Raw genomic sequence first — 23,782 nt, forward strand, 5'->3', positions numbered from 1 at the left:
TAGCTCCATGTTAAGAAATCTGATTTGCAAATTATGCTTTGAGAAGATAGAATTCATGTCTAAAAGTTCTAAAGACTGTCTCAGTCAGCAACAGAGAGCAGAGTCATGATGGTATCAAAGAAGTGGAACGTTGGCCTTTTTTAAAAGAGACATTTACAAGAAGACCTTGATATCAAAGTAAGAGGTTCTCACAGCACCCTTTGCTCATCATACTTGACACCTTAGGTCCCCGGAGAATATCCTAATAGCTTGAAGCAGCTAAGGTTCCATTCTACACACCTCAGCTCCAGAGACCTCATAACATGTGTAGTGAGGAGAAGATAATTTATTCACCTAGCTCCAAGGGGCTATGAGTAAGTTAAGTAGAAAAAACTTGAAGAAAAGAGAGATTAGTACGCCTCACCTTACTGCCAAAACTGAACCAAACAGCATGTTTCTGTATATTATTCCCCCTAAAACCAAAAGGAAATGAGAAAGTTCTGACTGTAAATGTCAGTGAACTGCTATGTTACAGAGCTAGTTTTAAAAAAATACATATTTGCAACTCTAACTGTAGTTCAGTAGAGATCTGGGGAGAAACTGGGATTTTCTAATTGAAATTTTGATTTGCACTGAGCATGCTGGGGCTGTTATTAGAAAGTGGGAGAGTGGGAGAGGTGGGACCAGTTTGCTAGAAGACACAGGCTTCACTTTCTCTTTTTAAAAAACATGTGGGTCTACCCAGTGCTCATGTGCCTCCCCCAGTGAGGATTCCTGGATTCCCTGGGTGAGGAGGCTTCTATAATGCCGATGTTTATATCACCCAGAATCCTTTGGTTTTTCAGGCCAACACTCTGAACATAGGTCTATCTTCTCCCAGTTACAGTCTTTTCTTAGCAAAGATGAAATCCCTTTAGTCCCCATATGTGGTGAGTAACCCCTAAACTGTATCGAGCACATAACCAAATATGACATTCAGTATCTCACTTAATTCTGGCAGAGTTCAGTGGAAAAGATGGTTTATAGGTGAGAAGAGTCTGAGATACCCTCACACTTTCCTAAAGGCACAGCAGTTACATGATGAATCAAGATTAAATATAGGCCTGTTTTACTTGAAATTTTCCTATTTCTGTACTAACAGGCAGAAATAGACCCATGGAGCTTCCACAATTCGGATGTGCTACATGCAACGGAAGACCATTATTGCCAATCTAAACCAATCCCAAAGACTTCGAGGGCAGAAAGCTAGCCCTATTGTTTGTGTCAGTTTGTTTTATAGGAATTCTTATAGAATGGACTATGTTTAAGCATCGATTTAATTATTATAAATTATTTTAAAACTTTGTGTGTGTGTGTGTGTGTGAGAGAGAGAGAGAGAGAGAGAGAGAGAGAGAGAGAGAGAGAGAGAGAGAGTATGTATTTGTGTATGTGCGGGTAATGGGTCAGAAAAATGACATCAATTGTCCTGCTTTCTCATGCTTCACCTTATTAACTTGAGACAGTCTCTCACCAACTTACAACCAGGCAGGAGCCTCACAAGCACCAATGATCCTTCTATTTTTTCTGTCAGCAATGCTGGGGTTATAGGTGAGTGTGGATACATGCGACTTTTCCCACAGATGCTGGAGATTTGAACTCAGTTTCTTATGCTTATTTATACATTCAGTGCTCTTTTTGACCTATTGAAGAAGTTGCCCACTCTTGCAAATACTAATTATTTCTAAGAACCCCTAGGAATGAATGCATTGATCTTATTCCATATCTTTTTTTCTATAATATGTGCCTTTAATTCCTGAGGAATTACCTTGTTTTTCTATGAGTGAACTTACCTTAGTTACTGCCATGCATTTTAACTTCAGGGATGTGTGTGCAAAGTGAGCTTGCGTGCCACCATTTTTACATTCCTACTAAGTGCTGAGCATAAGGAAGGGTACCTAGCTTCTGTGGCCATTTATGCACATGAATAAAAGAGATAGTTACTTCATAGTGCTACTGAGAATAATAAATGCAATGTTTATAGTGAATGTGTCCCTGTTCCTCCCTCTGTTTTCTTTTCCTTGCTTCTTTTTTTATAGTATTGAACTAATATTTTAACTCCTTTTGCACTTCTTTTTGATTATTAACTCTTTCCATGGTCAAAGAACCCTATGTTCTGCACTGATGCTCCAAACCTGGCTTTTTTCACCTCCTGTTGCTGATTTCACATTTAAAAGGATAATTAAATCAATATTAACCTATAGATATGTATCAGAAACCAGGCAAAAATAACTTACTCACTTACAGCTAGACAATTGAAAATGGAGACTGGGGCCAGGGAGGTAGCACAGCTGATGAAATATTTGCCTTGCAATTACTGGGGCATGACTTCAGTTCCCAGAATTCATATAAAAGAACTGTGTGTTCACACATACTTCTACTCCCAGCACTGGGGAGGAAGAGATGGGCAGATACCTGGGGCTTGCTGTCCAATGATTGTAGTCTACCTGGAAAGTTCCAGGACCGTAAAAATTCTGTCAAAAAAAAGTAGATCATATGAGATGGGCCAGTCACTGAGGACACTTGTTTCATAGTGTCACCAGCCTGATGATGTAAATTCAGTCCCTGAGCACACATAAAGGCTGAAGGAGAGACCAACTGAGACCAATTCCAGAAAATAGTCTTCTGCTTTTCATACATGTGCCATGGAATGTGACACAAACACACACCACACACACACACACACACACACACACACACACACACACACACACCTTCACACAAATAGAAAGCAGAGCCAGGGATTGTGGTGCACACCTGAGAAGCTGGGCTGCAACTTCAAGGCCAGATTAGACTATATTTTGAGATGTGAGAAGGGGTATTTGTGTAGTGGCAGAAATGCACCTTCTGGGTTGATGAGTCCTCTATGATGCTGTGTGTCGTGAGAGGGTCAGGAAGCTTTGCCACTCCCTGTCATCCTTACATTGCTTTATGCATCTCTTTTATTGGTCCAATTCTGAATTATTTTCACATGTGGAAAACTGAATATAGACAAAGACCCTACACTGAAAATTTTAATGGTAGATCATAGGCCTAAAGTAAGCTCTTAGAAAATAACATTAGGAGAAAATATCTTGATTTTGACAATACATATAACTCTAAAGACATCACACATGGGAGAAATAATAAGTTATATTTCATAAGAATTGAAAATTTCTGCTCTGCAAAACATTGAATGAACTAGAAGATGATTTTGAAGGTTTAGAATATTAGAAAATATTTTCATAAGACATGTCTAATAAAGGAGTACTACCAAAATATTCAAAAGATGCACTACTCAGAAAAGTAATAATAATAATAATAATAATAATAATAAATGAGCAGCCCTATTTGAAAAATACAGAGATATGAATGGATACCTCAATAAAGAATCATAAATGCCAAATAAATGTGTTGAGGATGCTACATGTCACACTCTACCTGGTAATTTAGATAACTGTATATTCTGACAACTGAGATACAGTTATGTATGCATTATCCTGGCAATAATCTATATCAGAGACAACATTACATGCTGGCAAGGATGTGGATCAAGACATGGATTCATTTCATCCTGAAATGCAGAATATACAGTCACTTTGGAAGACAATTTTAAAGATTTCTTTTAACAAAACTAAAGAGATTCTTTACACACAATTACAATTCAGCAGTGGTCATCTTTGGTAATTGCCTGAAGGAGTTAAACCACGTGTTCATAAGAAAACCAGCCGTGGATATCTGAAGATGCTTCATTTATAATTATTGAAACTTGGAGTTAACCAAAGTAACCTTCACTGGACGAATTGATAAATTGGGATATCCAGATAATTGACATTATTTGGTGCTATAAAGAAATGTGCCGCTAAACATAGAGGAATCTTAAATACATGTTTAGTAGATGAAAAGTTCCCACACTATATAATTTCAGCAAGTGACACGTTGTAAAAAATCAAAAGTATAAAGACAGTAAAAACGTCAGTGGTTGTTTGGAGATGCTGAAGAAGGAAGGATACCTAGGACCCAAGAATTTTTTAAGACATATGCTGTTCTTTATGATACGATTTTGACAGATATATCCACTGTTATAGATTTATCAAAACCCACAAGATGTATAATACCAAGAGGGAACCCTAAAAACAGCTATGGACATGAAATGAACAAGGTGTATCAATGTCATGTAGCACCGTGGTGTGGCTTGTTGCTAGTGTAGGAAGCTGTGAGTCTGTCAGCTCCATACTTGCTGATTTAATTGTGAATCTAAAAATGCTCTAAAAAGGATATTAAGACATACAATGCACATTTCTGTCATGACATCTAAACTCAATTGATTTTTGACCCATTAGTCTGAGTGTGGCTAGAGTGTCCATACTGCATCATTTTTGTTGTTGTTTCAATATCATCAGTGGATAGATGCTTTTATTCCTGGCAACACCTTCTTCCCTTAATGAGTAAACTCATAAAGTGACTTTAGCTAACACAAGAACCCTACAAGGCAAGCAGACCATCTGATGTTTTCTCTGGTTTATGAAGAAGTTAAGTGCCTTGTGATAGGTTGCAGGAATTGTAGGGTAGAGTTAAATTAGACTTCTGACTCTCTCATGCCTGTCTCAGGCTCTTCCCCTAACAATCCACATGAAGAATGCATTATTCAATCATTTCCCAGGATTTCTGGGGAATACATAGTACATAGTACAACTTGTAAATATTGCTTTTGATTGAGTAACAGAGAGTTCAATGCTTGACAACTGATTCAGAGAGACGAGTGTGATACAACAAGATATTGTAGGTATTGTCACTTTCATGTAAAAGTAAGTTTTCCTGGGTCAGATACAATAAGCTTTTTGTTCTTCTTTGAAAGCTATCAACATTCCCTGTTTTCTAGGAACACAAATTCTAAGCTTATGGATAATAAAAGCACAGCAGGAATATGTATGTTCAGAAAAAGAAATGCCGTATCACTCCCCATAATAGAACAGATGATTATTCAACAAATAAATTTTCAAAAATTGCTGTCCAAGGAAGACGATTTTATGCAACCACAAAATAAAGGCATTCTGGAAGTGATTATTTCGATTCTCAACTCTGTATATTGCAGTAGGTCAGCAACTGGTTCAAACCAGAAGCAATTTCCTTCACAACACCTGCTGAAAATTTCTGAGAGAGACGATTGTCAGTTGTAACAGAATTATTTATTCCACTGTAATAGAACTTTCAGTGAACACTTGGCGACTTGGTTAAAGTCTGAATTTCCCAGGCTTCTTTAGACATATATGCGGCTGCAAGACCAGGGTCTAGCTCAGAAGAATTTATTTTAACTGACATGCACAAGCTTCCTGCTGTTTTGCAAAGGGAGATCTACTTCCCTTTCTGAACTGGGGTGGATTTGTGAATATGAGAACCTGAGCAAACCTGTGACCCACAAGACGGAGCCATGTACTGAGGGTGGCAGAGCAGAAGTTAAAAGTCCATCCACCTTTTAGTGTTCCAGAAAAACAGACTCTCTAGTTTCTAAGCTTCTATTGTTTTTAATCTCTGTTACAACAGATGAACCAATTGGTGACTAGAACAGAAATTAGTGTCAAAACTATATTATAGGCAGCTTGGGTTTGTCACATATTATTCTACAATGAACACTGACGATTGTGCATTGATGATTAAACTCTCTGGAGTTGAGTTTCACATTCATTTCCTGATGCTTTAGATTAAGAAGTCTTACAATGGGGGGGGGGATGAAAATGGAGGGAGATAAACTACAATAATTTGAATATTCTGTTTTATTTTATTGTTCTACACAACTGTTTTTGTGCAAATATAATGATATTTTTATTTCTAAAGAACCTTAATATCTCTTGAAACCTGGAATGATGATTCCTCAATATTGTTCTTTTTGCTCATGGTTGTCTTGAAGTTATGAGGTCTTTTGTAATTCTATATAAATTTTATGGTTTGTTCTATTTCCATGAAGGCTGTTGTGAGGTTTGGTTGGCTTTGTATTGAATTTTGGTAGAATGATTATTTTGAAATATTAATTTTACAATCCATAAGTATGTGATGTCTTCCCATTTTCTAGTGTCTTCCTCAATCTCTTTTTTTCAAAATTTAAAATTTTCACTATTGAGGTCTCTCACATCCTTGTTTAGGTTTATTTCTGGATGTTTTATTTATTTTGAGACAGTTATTAATGGGAATATGTCCATATTTCTCAGTTTGTTTCTTTATTTGTATATAGAAAGGCTACTGATTTTGGTAAATTATGTTGTATGCTGACAATTTATGAAACTGTTGATCAGTTATAGAAGTTTTCTTTTAGCATGATTAATAAAAGCCCAGGGATTCAACCTGAAGGTCAGAAAAGCAAAACAGCCAGCCATTGGCTCTTAGCTCTACTTTAGTCTGAAATGGTGATCCTGCCCCCAGGAATCTTAGAATGAGACTGTGTCTGAGAGCTATTCCTCCCATCTTATATTCCTGTCTAGTGCTGGGATTAAAAGCATGCACCACTCCTGTCTGGTTTCTATGACAAACTAGTGTGGCTAAGGGATTAAAGGTGTGTGTCACCACTGCCAGGAGTGTAAAGCTGACCAGTGGGGGCTGTTTTACTCTCTGAAATTCAGGTAAGCTTTATTTATTAAAATACAAACTGCACAGTTGTTTAAAGACTGTTTAATATTCTAATATGAAAATTTAGATTTTAAGTTATATAGGTATTAAGTATTTTAGGTCAATAGTCATCCATGTTTGTCATACTTATAGTTAAACTAATCAGGTTCTTTAGATGCATAGAGATTATATTCTGCATAGATAGGTAACCTTCAACCACTTTAAGGAACTGTAGAACATGGCATTTAAATAACTTAAGGTTCTGTTGATGTGAGACATGATTGCTCCTGGCAGCACCAATTTATTCCTGAGAGAATGTTGAGCACTGAAGATCCTCCTCCTGGAACTTGTTTTTTTTCTTGACAAAACTGGCCATTGGGCAAGGAACTGCCCATGCCTTGCTCCATCATTGCAAATGAGACTTTGGGTGATTGCCCAGCTAACCAGTTTTCTGTCATCTACTACACATATTGGAAGCTGCTTGATTATACTTCCTGCCTATTCAAGTAATATTATCTTCCTTCTTAGGCCTTCAGTTGGGTTGAAGATTAAATAGTTGTAGTTACTTTCCTCTTAGGAATTTAGCCAAGCCATTTCTAATACAAGACTTAGACTCTTTAGGACAGAATGATTATTGAAACATTTAGCATATGTTTCTTGCTTAATATTGTTTATGCTGGTTATAATTCTATTTTATATACTGGATATATGTTCTTATTGTATACAGTTTTAATATATGGGTCTGGAAAAAACGGTTTACCAGTTAAGAGCACTTTCTGTTCTTGCAAAAGACCCGGGTTTGGTTCAGATAACCCACAAGGTGGCTCACAACCATCCATAACTGAAGTTCCACGGGATCTGATACTCTCTTCTGACCACTGTGGATAAATAGCATGCACATGGCACACAGACATACATGTCAGCAAATCAACCATACAGATAAAATAAAACAAATAAATCAGAAAACTACATTATATGAATTTCCCAAATAACTAATAAAATATTACACTAAAAATGGCAGTCTTATGATAACCTGTTTTCCCAAAAAGTAATTCACCTGTCTGTGCTTCACACTGCTTGAGATGGTGCCAATCCCCGCAGTATCTAAATCACCCTAAGGCCATACTTCCAGAGCTTTCCTAATTTAGTTAATAATTTGTCCTGTTATGTACACAGTTTCATCTTAAATAGCATTTCTAAGAATTATTTTCCTATCTTTGAAAATGGAAGTGAATAACATTTCTAAATGTCACAAGCATTGCTGGCCTCCATCTGATGCTCTAACAATGTTATTGTCTTGTGGTGAGAACAAAAAAATCCAGCACAACTATGATCATATAAAACGGTGACGCTATTCCTCTCTCTCTCCACTTCCTCATAAAGATCTGAATCAATTGATAGGGCAAAGCTGTCAGGCCAAGGGATTAAAGTGCTTGCTGCTAGCACTCAAACACAGTCATGTTTACAATCTTGGATTAGAATTTTGAGCCAGGTATTCAGACTGCAGTAGGCTTTAATTTAGGCTTCCATTTCCAGGAAGGGGAAATAGGTGTACTGTCAAAGAGCTTTTCTATTTAGCCTGTACCTATTTGGGTGTGTGTGCTGGAGCTGAAAGGAGTAAGCACTTAGGCTGAGAACCTGGAGATTTAAGTGTGCCATTCTTACATGTTCCTCTCCTTCCTACTGCTTTCTCATTATTCTTGACTTTTTATTTGCTCTTCAAACCTCCGCTACTTAATGAGTTCACATCTTCATCCAATTTTCCACCAGGATGCTGATTTCCTTATACAGGAAGTTCATTAACATGTACAAACAATAACAACTGAGGGATGGTGCAAAAATGTTCAAAGCAGCAGGTTGGCTCCTTGACACAAGTTCTTGTCTTCAGATCTGTGTATTATTTTTGTTTCAAAAGGAAGTTCAAGAAGTTGTCTAGAAAGAGAAAAGCAGGGATGAACTGGAGGGTATTTGCAAATGTGCGTTCTTTTGGATTTAAGAACAACATCCACGCTGTAGCATGAGCGATGGGAAGTGTATAAAGTTCTGTTTAAAAAAATACCCTTTCAGCTCTTTGAAGTCTCGCCCCCAGCAGAGGAACTATTGGCAGTTGGTGGCTACTGTCGGAGTGGGAGTCAGTTTTCTTCAGGGATGTGTCTCCAGAAAGCTTACCCATGCTCCAGCACGCTGGCAGTACATAAATGGACTCAGTGCACTTCAAGGAAACACATGAAGTTAAGATGGAGAATGCTGGAGAGATAGGAAAGAAATGGGATGCAAGGGAGACAGGGTACACATTTAACCGAAACACACTGTAGGCGTGTATAAAATTCCTAGGCAATTTGAAAAAGAAAAAATTTAGGAAGGGATCCACACTGATCAAGTCTTTTCTGAGTGACCGTGGCAACTGTGCAGCAACCAGAATCAGCCTTTATCATCTAAAGCACACAAGTTTGGAGTTTTTTATGGCAGAGAAGGGAGAATATGGGAGCATTGTTTTCTCTAATATAACTGACCAATAAATGGGAGAAAAATATAGCTGCATCATTTAAATGGCAGTTCTCCACATGGAAAAACTTTGTCCTCTTGAGAAACATCTGTACATGGGTTTGAATATCACTATTTTAAGTTTTAGCCAGGGACTGGTGAAATATCTCTATTATCTCATAATGGGATTATGAACAGGCATTAGCATTTATCACTGCAAACCATACTTCCTTTTGAGGCATATTTGTGTCTTTTCTCTCCTTTTTCTTTCTTATTATGTAGGAGGAAAGATGTTCACCTTATCACAACCAGAAATAGAGGGAAAGTACAATATACAACTGACAGAGGCTCATCCTCAGTTACCCTCTCTCTTTCTGAACCTTCTTTCAGTCCCAGGACAATATACTACTTTTCCAGAAGCAGGTCCTCAGCTACACACTCTCTAATGAGACCTTTCTAATTGTCTATTCAGCCTCGAACTCACTGGGAGATTAATCCAATCCACTGATAAAATTAGCACCTTCACGATCCAGACACCCCTTAATAGAGCCACCAGCTAGGGCAAAAGCCTTCAACACATAAGTCTTTTGTCAGAGGACACTTTCCATCTCAACCATAGCATGCTGTTTCTCTCTTCACTGAGGCTACGCACTTCCTCTAGGTTTGGACCCAATCTTCAACTATTGGTACAGTTTGCCTTCTTCCATTCCAGGCTCCTTCTTTGTCCTTGGGATGTTAATAATGATACTGAACACCATCATGCTTCAGTTGAAGTGATCTATCAGTTTAACCTTACATCTTCCAAGAACCTTTCTTGAGATACAGCCCCTCTGAGCCAGGGTTTAAAGTCAGTTTTTACAAATCACTGTGATGGGTTGCTTGCTAAGGTAGGGCAACTTTGACAGCTGTGGCAGAAGGCTTCTGAGGATAAAATGCAGAGGGGAAATAGCTGCATCCATTCTTTAAAGGAGAATCGATGTTTGTCAGCGGCCCCACCATCTTGTATCAACATTGCTTCAGTGGCTAGAACTAAGTTAACTTGTGATAAATCCCTCTCCTAGGACCCCTTGGCTGCAAAATAAGTTAAAAGTAACATAAGAACAGCAGTTCTGATGAGCTGTGTTGATCAACATCAGGAATATCATTTTGAGACTGCTATTTCCTTCACCTCCAGGGATCATTTAACTGAAATTCCTTGTTAGCTTAGAATTATAATACACAAAGCATAAGAAAATATTTGTTTAATTATGTTGCTCAACAAGATATGATTGCAGGTTTATAGCTATTAAATGATTTCTGTAAGTTTTCTCTATGGCATATCAAGAAACTCCAACAAACAAAGGCTGTGTATTCTATTCTTTCCTGTACAGTTTCCTCCATAATACTCAGTTATTACAGATTTTGAAACTTAACATATTGGGGTCTTTGCTAATGTCCATGCTTGGAATCTGATAGTAAATAAGAAAGAAAAGTCTGTGATTATAGGAGATAGCAAGATAGAGTTCAGGTCGAATTCCAGAAACACCAAGGAGTGGTTGTATTGCTACTCTTGGAAAATTGAGAAGAAAATGGGTTCATAAATTATTTTTCTTTCAGTTTCCCCTTAATATAAAAAGGCAATCTAATCATGACTTGGGACAGTTTAGACAAAATTTCCTTCACATGTACAACTTGGGAATTTCTCACAATCTTACCTGGTACCTCACATCTTAAGACAAGACACGTAGGAAGTCAACTGCAATCACTTACCTGGCATAAGACATCAATTACGTTACTATGCAAAGACTTCCCTCCAATGATGGAATGCTGTGTACAATTCAGATTCTTGTCAGCAGGTCTGGGGCAGAGTGGGCAACTCCTCTGTCTTACCGAGGTAGCTGATCTGTGTGTCCTTCTTTGAGTAGTGGTCTAGCTTTTCTTTGGACTCACCCAAAGACTTATGGTTAAAATATTTGGTCCTCAGCCTGTGATGCCAGTGGTAAACAGTGGAACCCTTAGGAGATGGTCTAGGAGAAGGCAGTTTGCTTTAGCACATATTCCCTGACTGATATTCTGTCTTACCCACAAGTCTCAAAATGATGGCCATAAGTGATCATAGACTGTAACCTTCAAAACCGTCAGTCAAAATGGAAACTACCTTTCTAAAAGTTATCTAAGGCAATTTCTTATAGCATCAAAAAGCTAACACAAGTAGCATCCCAACAGAGTGAGCCCTGGGAGCAATTTGAAAAGTGAGAAATTGTTGGAAAGAAGAATGTTTTTTCCCCCATTCTTAGAAAATGTGATTTGGTGGCTAAGAATTCATGATGGGCAGGTAGTGTGGGAAGAAGAGAGACATGAATGAAGCCCCAAATTAATCTAGCTTTATTTCCCTCCTTTTGAGAGGGCTTTAAGTTCAAATAGACAGCGATTGGTTGCCACTAGCATCAGAGTACTACCTACTGTATATATCTGGCTATTCAGGCAATAGTTGTGCTTCATAAGGGTTGCAACTAGACAAGCCTGTTCAATTGCTTCCCTTCCTTGGCAGCTTGTACAGCATTTTCTGGAACCATGAAGACTTCAGGAGAGAGGCTTTCAGGCCAGATTTAATGCCAATCATCTGAGTCCTGTATGCCAAGTGTAGTGTCTTCAGAAGCAGGGGCCCACCCTTAACCATGAAAAGCAATCAGGAGCTGTATCAACAACCTATATTACTTTGGGAGTCACTTGGACTATCTTGGGCAACCCTTTACTGTTTGAAAGGAGGTTTCTTGTGTTTGGTACTGGAGTTTCTGTTAGTCTATGGTGCTTGTAGGGAGTGTTGTTAACCCAAGTACTTAACTTACTTTAAAATGAGTATATACCATATATAAATACATACAGTATACAATTTTAGGTAAATGTAAAATATTATGATTATTTGAGACTTTAACAAGCTTGTCATTTGTCTTTCCTCTTTCAGAATTGGTACTGAAAACAGAGCTAGCTTCCTGACAGCAGTGAGATCATTGCCCATACAAAAACTCTACTACCACCTCATTACTTGACCAGCATAATTTTTTACTACAATCTAAATCTTTTCCTTAGTCCCACAGATAAATACAACTGTCATCCCTCATAAAGAAGCTTCTATCAGCCTATAGTATCACAGTATCACACAAGTAGAAAGAAATTTTATCTTCCCTTTAGTTTTCATGCCACACAGATGTCTTAATGATAACAAAAATAAACAAAAATCCTGGGAAATATATTATCAGAAGGAATGATAGTGAGCATCAAACAGAGTTCTGGTGAAGCTTTTGTAGTCTACTTCTTCCATGCATGAAGTGTCGTCATCTCCTTCCAGGTGTGGCATTTCTTCAGTTACAGCAGCACTGGTATCATCCACAGTAGGATCATCGTCATCAATACCAAGCTTGATCATCCTGTAGATCCTGTTAGCATGTGTCTGGGGATCTTCCAGACTGAATAGGTTGATAGAATGTTTGTTGTAAGATGTAATGTAACCTATTAACTTTGTGGTCTGAAGTGTTTAGCTGTTGATCGAGCTGGATCCCTTATTAGACCAAATAATTTCACTTGGAAGTGTTCTGAGATAACTTCATGTTTAACAGAAAAAAATTAAGATGGCTTAAGTTTCATCTTAAAATTTTTCATCCCCTATAGTTCTGCATGTACTAGTTTTAGAAGTAAGTACACAAGCTGAAACAACAGGAATTCCCCATGTGGCTTGTACCAAGAACAAAATCCTAAGCTTCCCTAGGTCTTGTGACTGAGCAAGGCTTGTGAGTAGAAATACAGTGCCCAATCACATTCTGCTTTAAAAGGTAAATACAGATGAGAAAAAAAAAAGAAGCTTCTATCATAGAAAATCGCAACTGGACATTTTGCAAAGATCAATGGATCATAGGGCTCCAAGTCCTAATGGCTACATCTACACCATAGCTCCTGTGTGTAGACTCAGGGAAATTTTCAGAAGAGGGGGAAGAAAGAATGTCAAAACAGAGTGTATGGGAATCTTCTGTGAAGCACCATCCCCTAAAAAAGGCTCATACACAAGTCTGGAACAATAGAAATATAAGGGGACATGAACAAGGAAGGGGAACAATTTCACAGGGCCCTATCCCCAGGCAAAAAAATACAGGCAACTAAGGATTGCTGGGAGCTGGAGTCCCCAGGGATGAGTCCCCTTATTGGTTGTTCAATGTAGAGTGGCAAGCCTTGAAACCATATATACACAAACAACAGAAACGGACTCTGCTCTCTGTCTGTCTGTCTGTCTGTCTGTCTGTCTGTCTGTCTGTCTGTCTGTCTCTGTTTTAGGAGGCTACTTGTTTGTTTTTCGCTGCTCAGACCCAAAATAACCACACAGAAACAATATTATTTACAATACTGTCTGGCCAATAGCTTAAGCATATTTGTGGATAACTCTTACATCTTAATTTAACACATCTCTGTTAATCTGTGTATTGCCACATGGTTGTGGCTTACCAGGTAAAGTCCCATCCCCAATATCTGTCTTTGGCGGAGCTACAAGGTTTCTCACTGACTCTACCTTCTTCCTCCCAGCATTCAGTTTCATTTTCCCCACATAGCTCTACTTTGCCCTATCAGGCCAAGCCAGTTCCTTTATTAACAATTGGTATTCACAGCAGCATAGAGAGTCCCACATCATCATCATCATCATCATCATCATCATCATCCTCTCTCTCTCTCTCTCTCTCTCTATATATATATATATATATATATATATATATATATATATGCAGTAAATATAATTAAAGAAAAAGACTATCAACTTAAGAGAGAAGGCATGGGAAAAGTTTGGGGATAGGAGAGGAAGGAGGGAGAACAGTGAGGAAGAAAATGATTATATTCTATTTTAATTAAAAGTTTTATAAATAATAATAAATCCATCTTAAGAAGGAAAATGACAAGAAAAGAACTTCACAGCTTGTATAGTAATGTTTCCTTCATCCTTAATGAGGTTCTTTGACCTTAAATTATATATATATTTCTGGAACTCAGCATCTCTGTTGAGAAGAATATGTGAGTATTATGTGAAGATTAGCACGGAAAGAAAGATGTGCAGAAATTGTATACTTTCTTTGTGATTTTGTATCAACTTACAAGGTTTGTTCTTAGGTATGCCTCTTGCTGTGTCACCAGGACAGTACACATGAAGTTTTCTTTATGAAAGGCTATTCTCTCAGAATCTACATATAACCTTTCCTGGGACTTTTTTTTTAAAATTGAAGACTATGTTGTACTGTGACACACACTGCCTATGCCCCACCTCCACATCTCTTGAAATAGGGACGACATAAGTTTTTATTAACTGTCAAGTTTCTACGTCAGCCAAGTGTGGCATAGCCAATTCCCCATTTTTGACTTTCTTTGAGGGCATGTGAATGAGACAAAAGCATGCCAGATATTCCTTAGAAGAAACAAACACACAAATCTCTTAGGAAATCAGTTTTGACATGTTTTAAACAAGTCCCCATAACTGGGCAAATGATCCAACAACACGAGCAGACTGGACATAAATAGAGCAGTCCTAGTCTCTCTGTTTCTATTTTTGGCCTTTATCTCTCCTGTTGAGTGGAACTGCTCCTCCCATGGAGTCTGTGATGCTTACCTAGTGGAAGGGCCCAGGCACTCCAAAACACACACCCTCTGCCAGCCTCCTGTTTCTAAATAAGAGGCAATTACAAGCCCGTTTTTCTGGGTCGTGTCAGTCATAAAGGCAAAGGTGCCTTCGGAGAAGGGTTAGAGAACATCAGTCAGTCAAAGAGTAAATTCTAGTACTGAAAAGTGGTGTGCTCCTGTGTGCAATGCCAGCAGGCAGCTCCTGGCTATAGACTTTTTTTTTTTTTCAGGGATAAAAGCCTTCCTAGCAGAGTTCTAGTAGAACTAAATATTGCATGCATGTGTTTCAACAAAAGTCGGCATGGGAGGCTGGCTTGAGGATTTGTTATTAGGCTGCTAGTTTACAATTTAATGTTTTTCATTAGCTTGCTCTTCTTTGCCCCATTTCTACTCGAGTCGGAACCTTGTGTTTGCAAATATTTCTTAGAAGTTATATTTCTTGTGTAGTTTTCCTGTTGAAGCCTGTGGTCTCAGCCTTATGAGTTCTGTGGAAGATTTCTCTCTAGCAGGGGAGAAAATAGAGGCTTCTTTAGGTCAGTAATTTGGGTGAAAAACAGGTTGGATTAGCAATTTGTGATGTGTATCCAAGAAATAAATTTCTGAAAAAATAATGAATATTTATTATTTCCCAGTAACTGTGGGTACAGGTTCTGACATGCTGTGAGGATATCTTTGTTCCATGGTGTCTTGTCTGTGATAGAATACTGAATGCTGGGCATTGGAGTATCTAAAGGTTCGTTTCCTCACATCTGGTAAATTGAGGTTGTCTTGGCCGTGTGCCTAGCTGGCCTGAACATGTGGCTCTGATTCCTGACAACAGGTGTTCTGTATTCTAAAACCAAGTGTACCACGTAAGATATTGTCTTTTTTATAAACTATGAATATGTATAGAATCACTTCCTCAGATTCTATTGGTTAAAGTAGAGTAATAAGATCAGCTCAAGTTCAGAGTCCTTCCTGTGATGTATGTCCACTGCACCTCATAAAAACATGGTGGGTTCTGCATATCTATATTGCTATAGTCTTCATTGGAGACTATAATCTGTCAAATGTAATTAAGGAAAGTTTACGAGTATTTTGGTACTTTATAGTTACAACTATATACACTTTATAGTTACAACTGGAAAATGAATGGAAATTGTTCAGTTGTTACAATCTATCATATCCATGTACTGTTTTGAAATATTTCAGGTTCTTTTATATATAACAATTTTTTGTGCCTTTTAAACTTGTCTAAGTCAGAACTTCTAACGTCTGCATGATAAAAATGAAGATGTTGACATTCAGAGAAATGTAGCATACTTAAATTCCCCAGTGTTTAGTGATTAATTTTAAATCTCAGGTGTGGCATTCCATACTTGTCAACTAGATTGAATCTACAATTCTGCTCTTACACTAACTTATCTCTTATTTTTGATGGCTTAACATAATAAGATTATAGTAAAAACTTTCTATATTTTTTGATTTGTTAACTTTGCTTGCAATTTTGACATGTTGATAAAGGAATTTGGAGGCTACATTGTTAAATACTACAAATCTGAACATCTTTATTAATGTGATGACTTTTTCTTATTTTACTATTCTTCATGTCACTTAATATTAACCTTGTCTGTGTGTTAGATCTAAATATGACACCCTAGCTGTACTGGTAAAAATAAAACACTGCAGGTTCCTGAGTGGCAGCAGTGGGCAGTGGGCCATTGGGACAGCAGGTCCCAGGCAGGAAGCCACATGGCAGGTGAGATACCTTGGCGGGTCAGCTGGTCCCATGAGGAGCCAAGGCAGGTAAGAGACAGATGAATAGGTACACTATGCAGAGTGAGGTTGGATATTTATTTTATTTAGTGAATTATGGAAGGGAAGGGGAAAATGGAGAGGGAGGGAGAAGGGGAATGAGGAGAGAGAGAGAGGCACAGAGAGAGAGGAAAAGGGGGGAGGAGAGAGAGAGAGAGAGAGAGAGAGAGAGAGAGAGAGAGAGAGAGCAGAAGTTACCTCTTCAGGAGAGAGATGGAAAAGAAAGCTCAGGCTGGAAGCAGAAGGAAGATCCACTTGCCTTGGTGGATAGGAAAGGAGTGGGTGGGGCTTGTCTCTTAAAGGGACAGGACAAAGCATTGCACTAGCCCTGTCTATAATATTTACTCTCTTATAAAACATCCCTACTGGCTATTTTTGATGTTGACATTCTGAACAATTAAAGCATTTATCCTTACCATTCTAACTCAATATCCATTGTTTTTCTCCTAGATAATATTAGTAGACACTGCTTCCCACATCTGCACAACTAAAGACTACCAGTGAGATGTTTTTACCCTGCCTCAGACTCTGAAGTACCTCTATCCAAACCTCCATGGATAGTCTGCTCTCTCCTCCTGTTTATGCTTTACTTTTTTCTTTAATATATTACTTTTTATTAGTTGTTGAGTGATTCGCACATGCATACAATATATTTTGGCCATTTCTGTGCCCTACTTAAGTTCTTTTTTCCTAAAAACCTACTGAGTCCAATTTGTGCTGGATTTAAATAAATAAATAACACACAACACACACATACACATAGACTATATATAGACTAATTTATATATAAGTATGGGCTATCTGCTACAGTGTGGTCAACCTAGCAGGGCCATATACATAAAGCAAACTGATTCTCCCTCCTAGAAGTCATCAGTTGTCAATCAGCCCATCAGACATGGCTTCTAAGATAAATTTACAGTACCACTCATCTATTTCCTTTTGAGGAGCCAGACTTAAATTCAACCAGAAATTACTTCCCTAAAACATAAATTATGTCACTTTTGCACTCATGTTCATATCTTTCAGGTTGTAAATATTTGTAGCTTGAAGAGCATTACAGATAGAGAAGACATTTGATCATGTTTTTCTTCCCCTAGAGACTTGATTAACACCCTCCAGTACTATGAAGGATAACGAGTAGGAAGAAAGCTTCTCAGACAATATCAGTTTGACTTCTATATGTCCTGTGATATAAGTTCATGGTGTCAATAGGATCTTGCTATCAAGTTCTCATGATCAATCAAGAATATTGACAATAATTTGTATTATTTTGAGAATCTTGTCCACAATGTAAGGATACTTCTTACAACAACTTGAGGTATTCCACACTACTCAGAGGGATTTTTATTTGGTACTCATGACTTCTGAAAAAATCATTATCTCCTATGTAGGATAGTGTCAAGTAAATTTTTTACACATGTATTTATGTATGTGCATGTGTATTTGTTTATGGGTAGCTTCTAAGGGAAGTAGAAGATCCACATACAGCCTTTTTTTCCCCAAATTTCCTTACTTCTTTTCCAGATAAATAAAATTCCTTGTGTATAGTAGTGTACTTTCCTAGCAGATTTCTCTGCTAATGTTTTGCTGTTCTATAATGCAGGCTGCTCTATATTGGTCCTCTAAAGTGAATTTCATTTCTATCTCTACCCCAGTGTTAACTAATGTTACATAATCTAAAGTTTGTCATAAAATCTGTCCATGGCTACTTATCACTTCTTCTAATAGTTCAACTAGACCAAGTGTGTTAACCATACAAAAATAAAGATTGGAGGTTTTGTTTATGCTCACACTATAGTGCAGTGTATGACACCAAGAAGACAACTCTTACCCTGCAGCCATCTACAGTATCTGCACATCCTTTGACCTCAGGCTTACCACTGGATCTGTGAATCTAGGCAAAAAAAGAAAAAGAAATAAAAGAATAAATACCATTATATACATGTCTCTTGGGGGGCTGATCCTGAGAAAGGTGTGTCTTCATTTTGTCTTCATTCCACTGGTTGGAACTTAATTTGCAGCTACTCCTGACCCAATAAGAAAGCTGAGAGATGCAAATTAGGTTATGACCAAGAAAAGAAGGGAATGCAAAAGTAAGATTTATTTTAGAGGACTTCATAATATCATGATTTGAGCTCATATAAAGTATCATGCCTTCCTACCTTGTAGAAATTAATTATTCTTGTTTCCATTTTATGCCTTATATTTTGAGTTTTGACTCATATATTCACCATAATCCTCTTATCATTAGAGAAAGCTGTGTGTATATTTTTATTCCTTTCTAGTTACTTGAGGTGAAAGAATGATGGGTTTTGTTCTGCACATAGCTAGCACAGACTTCATACTTTGTTTAAAGGCAACCCAGGCTCGTTTGTTGTATAAAGTTGAGAAGAGCCATAATTCATAATTATCAAGAAATTTTTATTTTAGTCATGCAATCTATTGACTTCTTCTGGAAACTGAGAATCAGTAATTGTGGACTATGCCAGTGCTTAGATAGCTGCTTAAATATTTTGTCTGGTACTTTAACACATACATCCTGATTGTAGCTTGGTAGAATTTTGCCACCAGTTTTGATCATGTTATTATTCCTCAGGAGATATAAAATAGAGGGGGGTTATGCTCAGATCCAAACAAAATTATCAATGGCATCTGTGTAGGGAGTTTCTATAGCATTTTGGGTCACTATCATTAATGCTGATTTTATGCCTCTAAAGTATATCTTATTATAGATTTTTGAGGTAACTTTAAATCTTGGTTTACTGACAAATAGGAAAGACAAATGCCCCAAATAAAACTGATAGAGTGGTTGTTTTGGAGTAAATAAAAACAAATTTTGCATATTCTACCCTAACTAATTTATTATATTTCTGCTTGAGAGAAAAATGATGATAAATGGCTAAAATTATTTCTTTACTTGGTAATTGTAATTGTAATGGAATCTCATGTGTTTTTCAAGTTAAGGTAGGCAAAATGTCTAAAATAGTTTCACTAGGTTCACACACACTTGAAATGGTAGTTAATTCAAGCATTAACTTGACTGTGTCATGGACAGCCATATTCTTAGTTATATTTACTCAGGTTGTATCTATGAAGATATTTATCATTAAGATTTTTATTAAAATATTTTTAAAACATAATTTAAAAAGAGTTTTGACATACTTGCATAGGTGGATAATGCTTCTCTTAAAAGTCATAGGTGATTAGATGAAAATCCCAGTACCCGATGTGGGACACTTCTTTGAGAGACACAGGTCAGGGAGGCCTCAGAGTGTCTCCAAACAATATATGTATCGCTATTTTTCTTGGTTGTCCACCAGGATTGGAATGTAAGAAGGGAAAAGAGAATAATGAGTGAAAATGACTGAAATTTATGATATGTATAAAATTGTCAAAATGTAAAACAATATGAAAAGATTCAAGAAGGAAAATAAGGCACAAGCAATATTAAGACCATGAAAATAGAAATAATCAGGTAAATGCAATTTTTACCATCATAGAAGAGTTTTAAACAAGTCTAATCAATAAATACAGAAACCATTAAAAAAAGGCCTGCTTTAAAATGATTGACTGTGTGAAATAGATGCTTTTCCTTGACATGGGGAGCCTTGCACAAACAGTCCAAGGTATGAAGAAAGCAAAAATCCTGACCCTCCAACGAGGAACCAAAGACTCCTGATTAACTATTTTGAACTAAAATCCTATTTTTTTCATATTCCTGACTTTGAACTTGAACTGCAAGATCAATTCTTTCAGTTATTAAGTCTTTGTACTTTGTGTATAACTAGATCATGGACCTTGAGCCTCATTACTTAATATTTTGATATTTTTCTGACTTTGGAAACACAATGAGTTAATTTCTTAAGATTCATACACACACACACACACTCACACACATCTATATTAATTAGGTGACATTTAAGAAACATTAAACATTTTGATGAAAAAAAACTCTGGTGGGAGATTCTACAGTTTCTAGGTTAATGTACATAAATGGCAGCTGTTTGCCACCCGTATCCCCATCTGTTTCATAAGCTATGGCTTTTGTTGCTCTGTATAATTCTGATGAATACATATGATAATTACAGCTTTTAATACTATGCTCAAAAACATTTTGACTGATATCTATCCATAAGTGAGGTCACACAAGGGACAACACACCTATAGTGCTTAGACAGTAGACAGTTAACCGATTTTATTTAGGCAAATACATAAGGAGAAATTACAATTGGGAGTGCAATCCAAAATGGAAATGTAAACTTAAGAGTTAGAAATAAAATATAATTGCTAAATAATTCCACTTGATTAGCAACCTGTTCTTATGATAAGCAAGGATTCTGTTGAGAGAATGACACTTAGTCAAAAGTTCAAGTGATATGCAACAGTATACACGTGCAATCCAGATCTCAATTAAGTATGTTTCGCAGTGGGTGGGAGGCTATTTTTCTCCACATAAAGAGAATAGAGCTCTTCCTAATGATGAAACTGATTGTGTTCTTAACAGCCTGTCCAGAATAGAGAATTTCTTTATGATATTTGCTGTCTAACACTTTATTTTTCCATGTAGCATATTCACGTAATTATTGATACAAACTCTTTCCCCCCAATATTATTGCTGGGTTGTTGCTCATATATATTCGGCTAAGAAACTATGCTATTGTGCATAGACACAAAGAAAATGAGAGTGGCTAGGCTGAGCTGGTGTTAATTTTTTTTCAACTTCAAGTGATTGTGACTTGGATTAACACTGACATTATATTCTTAGCATAGATTGATCTGGCCTTGATAGATAATCTATTGATTAGTACCCTGAGGATACGGCTGGAATTTTCTTCAAATGCTTGTTTAGCCCCAGGCTTTTTATGTCATATTATAGACAGAACTCGGAGACTTGGGAGGCTGGTTTGAAGGTCAAGGCTCATCTGATTTCAGCACGTGCCTGTCTTTGACAGATAACAGAATCTTAATGGAGGAGAACATTCGTTCCCTATGCCCTTCCTTGCATGGAAATATGTATGTCAGGAAATTTTCTTGTGTAAAATATGTATCTTTCAGCTTATTAGTTATTTTCTGAAACAATTCTCCTTACTTGAGGTTTTTCAAAATCAGATTGCAGATTGCAATTTTTTCCCTCATTTTTCTTGGGATCCTCACTCATGTCAAATAACGCCCATCCTATTGTTTGTAAATAATTTGCTATCCATGCAAATTTTATTGTCAAAATAAAACACTGAGTCCAACTGATACTAGCGGGTTTGATAATATGTGAATATATGGCAGAAATTATTTAGCCTGGCAACATCACATTGAAAGACATCTTATGCCACCAAGTCAAACCTCCAGTGCCAGGAATGAGTTATATTTCATTGAGTCATTGGCCAAAAGAACTTCATGAAACTTCTCCCAAATCACACACTAATGCCAAAGTTATTGTTTACTTTTTACAATGATATGGTAAGGCCCTGTTGCTTAAGGTAACACTTATACATGTCACATAATGAAACCTAGAGAAATTGAGGTTTTACCTAACAAAAAGCTTCTTCCCTACTGGTATATTCATGGTACCAGATCTCACTCTTCATACTATTGAAGGAAAAACAGTTACTTCTTAATTTAAAGATTATGAATATTTAAGCACTCAGAGTATTTTGATTGGAATAATCACCTTCAGATAGGAATGATATTGTCTGGAAACTATGTAACTGTATGCATGCTTGTATTTATGTCATCTATATTTGTCAAAAATGTCACAGGCAGAAGATAATAATGAAGGCAGACATAATTGCGGTGCTGGAAAACAAAAGGAACATTTGATATTTTGATTGTTTTGCTTGTGATGGTGCCAAAAGCTACTTGAGACTCTGAAAACAGAAAGCTTTCATCTTGCTGCTTTTATATATTAGAGAATAGGAAAAGTTAGCCATAAGATTAGAAGACGAATACTATAAGCAGCTCACCTCTGAAATCTAAAGATCCTTAGTGCTGTGTTAAAATGTCTGTCAGAGTTAGTTAGGAACACACACACATACACACACACACACACACACACACAGCCTAACAACTGGAAGCTGAATGATCAGGGTAGGATGATGACCTCTTGACCTTTGTGAGGAAGCAGGGTTTGCAGTTTGAATTAAGACAAATGATTTAATTTAAGAAGAAAAAAACACTCATCACAATAGCACAGCAAAATCTACGTTATGCAACTTGTTATTTATAATTTTCAGTATATGAATATAAAATTCAAGAAGCAACTTGATCTTTATTCAAAAATAAATTGACACAAATTGATTTTGTAATAATTGGAATATAGACAGAACTGAGAAGGGGCAGTTGTAAATATTTTAAGCTATTTCTGAATATACATATATAATGAATAAAGTGATAAAGTATTTTAGCAGAGACACAGAAACTATGATGGATAGTCTACACTCTGGCATGTTCACTCTGTAGTCTGTGGACCTGATATATATATATATATATATATATATATATATATATATATATATATGCCAGAATAGCAATAAATGTGGCTCAACCCATATGTAGATAGTACTATATAGTGATATATAAGTGGACATTTCCTGTCCTTACTGTCTGGTCCCAAATAACCAACTCAGAAGCTGAATATGAATTACAAATGCTCAGCCAATAGCTCAGGCTTATTACTAACTAGCTCTTATATTTTAAGTTAACCCATATTTCTTATTTATACTCTACCACATGGAAGTATCTTTATTAGCATGGCGTGTTCATCTTCTGCTCTATTTGTGGTGTAGGATGTCCTTCTGTATTTGTGTTGCTTTTGTTGCTTAATAAAGAAACTGCTTTGGGCCTGTTGATAGGGCAGAACTTAGGTAGGTAAGACAGAACTGAATGCTGAAAGAAAGAAGGGTGAGTCAGAGATATGCCATGGATCTGCCTGAGACAGATGCTGGGAATTTTACCTGGTAAGCCAATGCCGCATGGTGATACAAAAAGTAATAGAAATGGGTTAAATTAAGATGTAAGAATTAGCCAATAAGAAACTAGAGCTAATGGGCCAAACAGTGATTTAATTAATATAGTTTCTGTGTGGTTATTTCAGGGCTAAGCTATCCAGGCGGCTGGTACAAACAAGCAGCTCCTCCTTCCAACACCTTTGTGTCTGGTTGATGACTCCTCTGACTCCACACTTTTCTTTCCCATAATCCTTAGTTAGGTGACCTTGCCTATGCTTTCTGCCTGACTGCTAGCCAATCAGCATTTTATTAAGTCAATTAGAGTGACAAATATTGAC

This window comes from Chionomys nivalis, chromosome 11 (genome assembly GCF_950005125.1).
Source record: "Chionomys nivalis chromosome 11, mChiNiv1.1, whole genome shotgun sequence".
NCBI lineage: Eukaryota > Metazoa > Chordata > Mammalia > Rodentia > Cricetidae > Chionomys > Chionomys nivalis.